This window comes from Myiozetetes cayanensis, unplaced genomic scaffold (genome assembly GCF_022539395.1).
Source record: "Myiozetetes cayanensis isolate MyiCay16 unplaced genomic scaffold, myiCay2020 scf15, whole genome shotgun sequence".
NCBI classification, from domain to species: Eukaryota; Metazoa; Chordata; class Aves; order Passeriformes; family Tyrannidae; genus Myiozetetes; species Myiozetetes cayanensis.
In genome coordinates this window covers 6,564,268-6,573,659 of record NW_026087159.1, presented here as the reverse complement: position 1 = coordinate 6,573,659, position 9,392 = coordinate 6,564,268, and positions in this window count along the sequence as shown.

Below are 9,392 nucleotides of genomic sequence, written 5' to 3'. Positions count from 1 at the left end.
TGATTATCCTAAATATTACAGCTCAAGTGAAAGTTGAAAAGAGGGAAAAGAAATGCCTGGAAGCCTTTCTATAAAACTGTCAGCTCTCTACACTGCTTTCTTCACAGGCCAGGCATGCTGTCCTGCAGATGGCCAGCCAGTTTTGCTAATATTTCATTTCCAAAAGGAAGCAACACCTTGACCAGCACTGGGTCGAAAACGTGAAGCATCCTGATGCTAATGACAGCCTTGGTCAGTTCAGCTGGTGAGCAGCGTGCTGCATCCAGCTGATAATGTCACACAGAGCAGTAAGAAACCTGTTGTGATAATTCCATCCTCTTAATCACCAGCTGCTCCAAAATTTCTCTGCGGCGTGTTTGAAATCAGCTAGTGTTTGCATAGTCCTGCTGCTTGACAGCTGCAGAGAGGACAGGTCTCACCAGCTGCTGGTGCAGGCAGCTGTCGTGTTCACTGGTCACCCTTCGCCTCCCTGGCTTCGAGGGGAGATGCTGTTCAGCACCTCCCGTGGCATGAGCCAGCCCCACTGGAGCCTTTGGGCACTGTCTCAATGGAAATGTGCAATAACAGAAATGATGTGTTTGTGCACACTCCAGAATCCTAAGGAAGGAACGGGATGACACAGTGCCCTCTCTTTTATTTCTGGAGTTTCCTGCCAGAGTGCAAAGCTCTTAGGCTTTCAAAGGGTCTGAACTTCCTTGGGTATTAATGCAGGGGAGAGAGGGAAGGCAGCAAAGTGCCCTACTTCTTGCTTTCATTTTCATCTTGGCTTGACAACACATTGCTGCCGCTAGCACATCTCCTTTCCCGTTCTCTTTTACTAGCAAATGCACTTTGACTGGTTGAATGATTCATTGCAAACAATTTACCAGGCCCCATAAGTCCAGCTTTTCTCTGCCTGTGAGTTATCCCCAAATGAACAGGTACTTTTTTACAGTATTTGCTGTAGGGTAACTTTTCAGGACAAAGCCTGTGCATACTTGAGATGGCGAGCTGTTTTCGAGTTGCCTTTGGACTGACCTGTCTCTGGGTAAGAAGAGAAGGGAGCAGCCAGGCATGGAGCAGTCTGACCCCATTTAGACTGGAAGACATTTAGTAACCATCATCCCTTCTGTCTCACAAGTGCCTTGATTCATCAGAGCAGCAGCCACTGTGAACATGAACGCTGGCAAAGCCCTGCATGCACAAATGTTTGCACAAGTGGGACAAGAAAAGGTGACACATAGTCGAACATATCATCTCAAGCGAACATTTTGCATCACTAGGTCAGGCCAATTGTTCATCCGCCATCACTCTGGGCTGTAGGAGAGGTTTGTGCTGAATGAAAATCCCAGATTCACTGTGCAATATTCATAGCTGTTCTGTGTAGGCAGAAATAAGACCTTCCACAAGTTTAGACAGTCCTTATCTGCTACCAAATCAATTGGATTTTTTCCAAGAGTCACATTTTTCTAGCAGGTCACCCATCTACTATGGTATTTTTTATTTTTAAGATGAGTTTCAGTGCTAGTTGTGCAAAATATAACCATGTCAACAGGTCTGGCAGCTCTTTGTATTATAGAAGTAGAAGCAGTTCAGTATTCATCTATTGTAAAAGATAAAACCTTTTTGTGAAGCAGTGAAGCAGCAACAGTTTACACCAGGGAAACATTTCCAGTATACATCACAACACCATCCAGCTATTTCTTTTATAGACACATCTTAAGTCTTGGTTGCTGGAATACAGTCTACTGTAAAGAGCATTTCCCACTAAGGAGGTTGCTGTGCTTCAGAAGGTAAAAACAATACAGCCTGCAGTGGCTTCTAGATCCACCTGTATCACTGGAAACAAGTAGAAACCATTCTGTGACTGACAGTATGAGAACAAACTGTGTCAAGCTGTTGGAAAGGGAAAAAAATGCATTATAAGAAGTGCTCTTTGCAATTCAAACTTTCTGTCTTGGTTTAGCGTAATATAATGAAAGTACTCCAGTTTTTTCATATTCTTACCAGTTTTTTGTAATCACACTGTTTTTTACCTTGCAGTCTTTGCACACTTTTCTCCTTACACAGAAAAAAGCTTAGGCAGAGAAAGAAGGAGCTACAAGGGATTGTTCATCATTGCCTGCACTTCAGACTTTCCTACCTTCCTAATTCTGCTCTGCTGATGTAAATTCAGTCAGACATTAAGTTTTATTCACAAATTCAGGTCTTATTCACAAATTCACTTGACTCAGAACCGATTTCTGAGAGTAGGGAAAAAAATTCATTGTTGTACAACTGTTCTGCAGCAAGATAAATGTGAGCTTTGAACTTACAGTCCCTCACAGATCTGCCCATCACTGCACACTCACAGTTTCCTGCCACCACAAAGATTTTGAAGAAAATCTCCTCATTCACTCCATGAAGAAGTCTAGCAAGGGTTGAAACTGGACTGCTGAAATTCCTGAAATTTCATCTCCGTAACATCTAGAGTGCAAAGGAAGAAATGTTATCGTACTGGAATTCATCCTAAAACCAAAATGGAATATCCTCAAAAATGGAGATTACTGTGAGAAGACTATGGGGAAGGTACCATACTATCTCTGTAAGTAATTTCCATGGATTTTTGCTAGAATGTAAAATTAAATGAAATTTAAAAGTAATGAAAGATCAGTATTAACTAACCCTGTAGATGCCATTGAAGTAATCTTCTCTCTAATGAGATGAAAAACTTTAAAATATGCTGGCAAGTAGCCAAGATTTATTTTTTTGTTATCTCAGTGGAATCCTTTCCCTGAAAACCTATCAAACTCTTGACTAGCTTCACTTTCCCTCAAAAACATGGGCTGCTGGAAACAACCAGAATTGTCTCCAGTTTACCCTCTCCATCTGCCTGTCCTAGGCAGCAATGCAAAAAAGCAATACAAGGACACTAACAAACTACTCAATCAGCATTTCTGATTCCTGAAATTCAGGAATGAAACAACAGAGGACATTGAGTCATCAGCCCCATTCAGCTCCCTGCCCTTGGCCATCAGGTGGGCTGAGGCTGGAGCAGCTGAGCTCACCCCAACTCTGATGGTTTGTGGCTGCCTGACCAGCTCCATCACAGGCATAATTGAGAACAGGTTATTAGTAAAGCAGGAAAATGACAGAGGAGCTGACAAATGGTGCTCAAGGCAGGTGATTTGTCAGACCTAGCTAAATGTCATTGTTCCAAAATATTTCCTTGGGTAATGGGACAAAATAAAACCCCACATAAACACAAATGAAACAGTCAGCTTGTTGACTGTGGTGAGTTGCTCTGGTTTGAGGGCACTGATACTTCCCAGCCACCCTTACAAGATGTGGTGGCCACTGTCTAGACTGCTGCAAACCCAGACTTTGTGCTGACACAGCTTGAAACTTCTCTGTCAGCCTCAGGTCCTGCTTTAAAATGCCTTTCCCCTTTTTTCAGTGGAAACTCCTTAGAAAACAAAATGGTTCCCTGCAAGGCGTACAACTGCCAGGCAGCTTTTCTCACAGAAATAATTCATGGTAACCTGAACCTGAGATCCACACAGGGCTGGTACTTGTGCATATGAAGCAGAAGTCGGCTCTACAAGCTGAGGGAGTGGATGGGGGAGAAACAGGCAAACAGAATTCAGCACCTCCCATTCTGATGTCAATATACTCCAGGATGCTCAATGCTTGGAAGATATTCAAGGGAGAGCCATGAAAATTGCTTGCAATCTAGAAACATACCTTCAGCATGAGAGTATGGAGCTGAGCAGTCTATTTATCCAGGAGGAGGAAGGAGGGTAACTCCATCAGAGTCTGACTACTTGAGGATGCATTTTCAAGAACAAGCAGTTTTAAAATTGACCTAAAATGGCAAAATTTAAATTAATGAAGCTAGGTAATCATTAAGACAATCCAGGAAGAAGGTAATTTTTTTTTTCATCACATTAATAGCAGCAGAAAGAGTGGCTGTTGGCCTTTTACAAAATATTCTGCAGTATAATCAGCTGTGACAGGCTGGATGTAAGAGTTGCTCAGTGAGAGTACACAGCCCACGTCTGTCTTCCAAGGGATGTTATCCACTACCCTTTCCTTTTGCTTCTGATATATCCATGTGTAGCATTCCCAGATGTGAGTGATGCCATCTATTTGGCTTTAAATAGCAGTAAGACTTGCATAATTTATTACTATTAACTTAACGAGACTTTTCTTTGCATGCCTCAAAGAGCAAGGGAGGACCCCTGTGCTGATCCGAATTCCACAGCACTGATGACAGATTTTTCTCTAAATGCTGTGAACATGGACTTCTTAGGAGCCAGGTCATCACACTGGTAGTGTGTCTGTGCAGGTAGTAACTGTACCTAGGTAAAATGTGCCAAGTTTGAAAGTAGGAAAAACTCATTGTGTTAGTCAGAATATCCCAGAACTTTTGGAGTGATTCTAGACTCAAGCTGGGGTTGGAACAAGACATACAAAACTAGAGAGAGTGTTTATTCCTGCAACATTTCCAAGATGGTTTTCAGCTGAATTTTTCTTCGTAATCACAGTTCCTCGGACCTGGAGACCAAAATCTGTGTGACAGTGACACAGCAATTCTGAGATGAAATTATGTAAGCAGGAGAAAAAATGTTGAGGTCCCTTTGCAAAATGATGTAGCATCTCTAGCAGTGTTGCACTGTGCTTTTGTTATACAGCTCTGAGGTGCTTTTCCAACACACATGCTCTGAAAAATCTCTCTGCTAAAACATACTAGTTTGTGGTGACATTCTTTGCCTGATCTGCTCTGTCATGACAAAGACAGAGTGCAGGCCAGGAACTAATTGGCTGAGATGGACAATTGGTGACTATCTTAGATTTTGCTAATATGATTTCCATCATCCTGAGCCTCAGGCTCAGCAAGACCCTCCTGTCACTGCTCTTCCTCTACAGCATCAGCTTTTCCTCTAGCACTTGCCATTGCAGGTGATGCTGATGTGGCAGTTCAGGCTCCAAGCTCCAAGCACCAGTCCAATGGCACTGGCCTCTCTGCAAGCCAGTTTGTTTCCACTGCTCAGATTGATCCCTGAGATACCTTTCCAGAGCACTGAGGGACTATTTCTGAAAAAATGAGAAGTATTTTAACACTTCCAGTCTTGGTATGTGTGAAGGCAAAGGCATAAACAGGGTATTACTGTTATGCATTACACCGACTTAAACTAACCCAATTATAACAGTTAACACAGAACTAGCTGGGTCCTGGACACAGTGTCTCCACTATGAAAAAGATATAATAATTTATATTTTGGTTTTAAAATATGAAATAAAGTTCTTAGCTTGGAGTTTGTTGCCACATGGAAACGCTCTTTTTTGCTCTTTTTAAAAAGTGAAAAAGGAGTCTAAGATGCAAATAACATTTCCTGATATGGAAAACAGAAAATACTCCTAGCACATTTTCCAAGGTCAGCTCGGAAAAGGAAGCTGCTTCCAGCTTCTAGCTACAAAAATTAGCAAGCCAAAAGTTAAGTCTCTTGTATAGTTATTCTGCTTATAAAAAAAGACTGAGTATCTTGGTCTTCTCTTTACCCCAGGAACATCCTGTCATACATCACTGGGACACTCTGGGTATTCAATACTCTTAGAACTTGAGCAAATATCCAAATACAGTCTCAGGAGCCAACATTCAAATATGCTATGTAAAAAAAACCCCAAAGTCTCTCTTTTCAAACAGTGAGACAGCAGAACGGTAATCTTATAGTTTCCATGTCTTCACATAAATGAAGTCTGAACCTACCCTCTCTCCTCTTTGTTTACTGTGCAAACTGCTTCCCCACAAAATGAAATGAGCTGCCCAGTCCCAATGTCACTTTATTTAAAGCAGTGGGTGAGGAGTTTACCCTGTGAGGTGGTGAGCACACAGCAGTGCTCACTGACCTCACAACAGGCTCCTAAACAAAGAGAAGCCAAAGTGCTGATTGTGGCAATGCAGCCACAAAAGGATGCAGTAGCAATCTATATATGTTCAAGGACCAGCAGCCAGACAAAGCACTATCGTGAGTTTTAACTTGCATTTGCTGAGGCCTGGGAGCACACATATTTATTTGCTGTAACACACAGATCTGCAGTACCTCCAGAAGCTTCCAGACATGTTCAGGTGTTTGCATTTGGATAAATAAAGGACATGTGCCCGTAGGCATTTTGTCTCCTCTAAGAGGAGTCCACCTCAGTCAGGAAGGGTCAAACACACCGATTATCTCCCCTTGGTTTTTAGAGCAGCCCTAAGGACACGCTCCAAACCAGATCAGCTGCTCTTCTATCAGCACATCAGCAGAGAAGCCCATGAGGGCACCCAGCAGCTGCTCTGGAGGAAGAAGGGGCAGGCTGTGGCTGGGCTGGGCATGTCATGCACCTGCAGATCAGAGCATTATCCACCTCTTTTCTGGGTGTCAGTGTCAGGCAAAAGCAGCAATGCTAAGAGGGTCTCTGGGGATCTTCCACTCAGAGAAAGTTAGAGACATTAAGATGCAGGACAACACATCAGGCAAGAATGAGGTAAAAATAACAAAAAAAATACAAAGAAGTGTGACTTCTTCGTGTCTTTTTGTTCTGTGATCATCCTGAAATAGCATGTGTGGTTCAGAAGCAAGCCCAAAACCACAGTCACTGCCACCCCCCTCCAACCTGCTCACAGCAGTCATATGACCCTGCTGTCCAGAGGCTGTTCAGCTGTCCTGGCTCCAAGTTTAAAAAATCCTGGGCTGTGCTTGCTGTAATGAGTATGATCAAGACTAAGCACATGGGACATAAATAATCCAAAGGCAAGTTATACTCACAGCCTAATCCAGTTACAGCTCTAATTTGCACATTTCCTCTTTGAAAGCAGTTCTTTTATCTTCTATATAGGGCTGAACCTCTCCCAGATGCCATTTGCAAGCCAGGAAAGGTGCTTTGCATTGGAGCCAAGGCAACACAGAGACCAGCAGGAGCATTTCTGACCCACCCACCATGCTCTCCATGCAAGGTGTACAACAGAGTTCTTCCAGCAGCTCTGTTCATCAGCAGTTTCTCAGCAACCCCAGTTTCCCAGTGAGATCTAGATCCAAAAGGGAGAAAAACTCCAGAGCTCAACAATAGTCCTTAGCTGAGCTTCCCACTCTGGTTTCTCATTGCAGACAACTGTGGCACAAAGCAGAAGCAACTACAAAGAGCTGGTTGTTCCTAAAGCGGTACCTGTGGCTCTCAGTTAAAAAAACCTGCTCCTCGTTTGCGTCCCCAGCACCTCATTATAGAGCAGAACAGGCTACAAGCAACTTCCTTTTTCTGGTTCTTCCCCCAGTTCTCTGCTCCTCTCCAGGTCAGTGGTGTGGCTGTAGGTGTGCTTGTGTAGCTCCCTTGGGGCAGAGCATCAGCATGACATGGAGCAGAGCTGAAGTTTTCTCTCTGTGAGCAGCTTTAAAGTCATATGTGCATAGAGATGGCTTGGGATCCATTCTGAATCTGGGCTAAAAAAAAATCCCAACTTTTTGAAAAGGATCAGGAAACATATTCTAGCACAGCTCTGGGCGGTCTGGTCAGCCTAAGAAGCAGATGTGTGTGCTTCCAGTGTCTGTGGATAGCTTTGTTATCAAGTTATCCCCTTCCTTGATTTTATTTATTATGCCCTTATAGAAAGTGGTGTCATCCAAGAAATCACAGGCACCCAGCCCCTGTGAGACCGTGCTGTTGGGGCTGGGATAGCCTGAGCACATGCTCCCCAGCTCTTGTCTTTGCAACTCTTTGGCTGTACTAGTCAAAGAGAAAAGTGTCACAGAGGCTATTAAGAGACCTTGCAGGTTAGGTGTGCCAGGTGCAGACAATGACAGAGTGAGAGCCCAAATATAGCCTGCTTTTATGAAAATATGTATTGTTTGCCATTCCAGCATTTCCTGCAGTTTTGGGGTGTTATGGCTAAAAGGTTTCATTAACAACTCTTTCATGAGACTGTTCTGTTCTCTAAGAAATCTTGAATGTATTAAACAAATAAAACATGAGGAGTATCTGCTGGAGACCTGACATGGCCTTTGAAACACCTAAAACTAGTTTCAGAGAAAAGCTGTGTTTGTATGATCTTAACTAGTTAAACTGCTCTGAGAGCCCAGATGCCAGCTGAGCTCTTGTCTTTGCCTCTGTGGGATTGTTCAGCCTGGAGAAGAGAAGGCTCCAGGGAGACTTTAGAACCCCTTGCAGTGCCTAAAGAAGCTCCAAGACATCTGGAGAGGGACAGTTTACAAGGGCATGGAGCGACAGCGCAAGGGGGAATGGCTTTAAACTGAAAGAGCGTGGGTTTAGATTAGATACTAGGAAGAAACTCTTCCCTGTGAGGGTGGTGAGGCACTGGTACAGGTTGCCCAGAAAGCTATGGCTGCCCCATCCCTGGAAGTGTTCTAGGCCAGGTTAGATGCAACGTGGACTAACATGGTCTAATGTAAGGTGTCCCTGCCCATGGCAGGGGAGTTGAAACAAGAAGATCTTTAAGGTCTCTTCCAACCCAAACCATTCTATCTATCTTTCCTGGTGGCAGAACTGAAAATTACCATTATCCATGGAAGAGACATTTTTTACCAACTAAGGGAAAGCTTGTATTTTCATGTGTAGACAAATGGAAGAATTTGTGGAAAGTGGAAAAAAAGCAAAACAAAACTTGGAAGTGAAAGTTTTGTCAATAATAAGTCTGGCTTGGCAAGAAAGTTCAGCAACAAAATCTGAATCTCAAACTCCTATACTAAGATGATGTTTAGCAAGTCTATTGTTTAGAATAATTACTTTAGCTTCCTTTTCGAGAGCAAATGCCAGCCAAGACTGGGGAAAAGGGTTTTGTAAGAAAAGTAACAGTATAGTTCAGTCACGGTCTCCCAACAAAACATGTTTTAGTTTTTTCAGCAGAACCCAGTAATTTTTCTGGATCAATATTTGAACTAGATCCGAGTCTTCACTGTTTAGCCAAGAAATGGGACAAATCCACTAAGAATCATTATTTATCTGTAAATTGATAGTGTTTATTATAAACCAGCTTCAGTTTATGGCCCTGATTCAGTTTAACATAAAGACCTCTGGGGCTTTTTATTTATTCTTTCGATATCCTCAAATCCATTCAGTTTCAGCAATTTGCTTCCGAGGCCTGACCTGGCGCACTTTCTCCACCAGGTAACTGTGAGTGTTGTTGGATGTTAGATGCAGGTCTTGGAGAAGTAGGGGGTCAGTAGGCTTGGGACTTCTTGGTGGTAGGTCTGTCTCTGTGAGACACACTGAGGAAAATATTCTGACAAACCCAGTTCTGATCATTAAAGTCCCTCAAACTATTATATCTGAGAATTCTTGAGGATGCTGACATAATTCTCTGATTAGGACTAATTGCCACAGGAAATTTATCCTTTCCTATTTGGTTTCTGTAGCACATGTCAGCTAAAATTTATTCTGTA